This window comes from Rattus norvegicus, chromosome 15 (genome assembly GCF_036323735.1).
Source record: "Rattus norvegicus strain BN/NHsdMcwi chromosome 15, GRCr8, whole genome shotgun sequence".
Classification (NCBI taxonomy): domain Eukaryota; kingdom Metazoa; phylum Chordata; class Mammalia; order Rodentia; family Muridae; genus Rattus; species Rattus norvegicus.
In genome coordinates, this window is record NC_086033.1 from 63507563 (window position 1) to 63509293 (window position 1731).

Here is a 1731-nt window from a genome sequence, read left to right on the forward strand (position 1 = left end):
GACTCAGTGGGAGAGGATGTGTGTAATCCTGAAGTGACTTGATGCTCCCTGGAAGGGGAATGTAGGAGGTAGATGGGTGACGGTCATAGTTGGATGGGTGGGTGAAGTTGCATCCTCTCAGAAGAAAGGGGCAGGAGGGATGGAGTGAAAATCTCTGGGTGTGAAGAGAGGGAAAAGAGACAACATTTGAAATGTAAATAAATACAATAATTTAATAAAAAAGAAATTCCATGAAAATATACTCCTTTGTCCCATATTTTTTAGTTTCACTAAGTTTAATACTTTTACAGTCTTAATAAATGCAATGTGCTGGGTGGGAATTTAGGGATATAGATTTTAATAATCAGTCTTAATTCGATGAATTACAGTCATCGAAGTAAAACAACGCATCTGAACACTTCTGCTGTGAATCGGTTATCTGTTGTGGACAATGTACAAAATCAACGGAAACACCGAGAGCAGCAAATGGCCAACACACAGAAATTAAATAGAGCTTCCTTTCTTTCTCTACATGTAGAAAGCAGCCTGTCTCATTCACAGACGCATTAGGAAACATTAGATAAGGAGACTGATAGAGTTCAATTGATAATAACTTCACACTTTCCAAACACTAAAAATATATTAGTAGAATATAACCTAATGTTATGCCCTGATTTTGTGATAAGAGGATATGTACACCATTCTCTTACAAAGAGAATCAAAATCTCTACACTCTAACGTAACCAACTATGAAAGTGCTTCTTAATGACCTACAAAATTAATGTAGAGTGAATAGCAGCTGAGAGTAGAAGACAGTCTTGGGCAACACAATATATTCCGGGGGCTTCCTGTCATCCATTTATGTCTTGCCAGTATAATACATATGAGTAAACTCTTAGACATTTTAAAAATAAAGATAAAATCATTGTAGTAATATTTTCTTACCTCAAAATAACAACTGACTTATATTTTCTTATTGAGTATGGTCATTTGTTTTAAAATTCGCAAAGAAAGCATTATATATTTTTCTTTAAAAATCTGAAATTTGAGACAGGATATCTAAGCAATAACCTGAGACAGTAAATTGGAAATGTGCAGTAAATAATGAAAATCACTATGACCGTCACTGACAAGGTACTTTCAGTTAGAACTAGAGAAAATAAGATATAATTCAATAACAACCGGTTGGTTGAGAAGAAATGCTATTCCCTCTCAGTTGGAAATGGTGTCTGGAACAGGCTTTCCTTTCAGAAGGATTTTAAATTCATTAGCTTGAAAATTATCAAAAATTTAAGCATAATAAAATATTTTCTTGTAAGACACTGACAAACTCTCATTCTTTAATTTCACTTAGACTTGCTAATTTATAATTTTCTAATGTAAAGCTTGATTTCTCCATCTGTCAAAGACATTGCCCTTGTTACCAAGCTACTACACATCAATAATGTACTAAGCATCCTTGTGGACTGTTCCTAACAACTGAGGACCGGTCAGGAAAAATAGGCCTTGGCAGGATTAACACAATGTTGCTGTCTCTGGGATACAGAATGCAGCCAATTAGGGGTGTATAGGCTTTGCGTTGGCTTAGCTCATGTAACATCTCGCTTAGTAATTGCCCTTGCAGTGGGGCAGAAGGTAATAAAACATGAGTGCTCAATCTACATATTTATCCTTGAATACAAAGTTAACACATGGATTTTTTTCTCCATCTGCAATTTTGTCCTTTTTCTGAGATTGGAACTATTTGGTAGA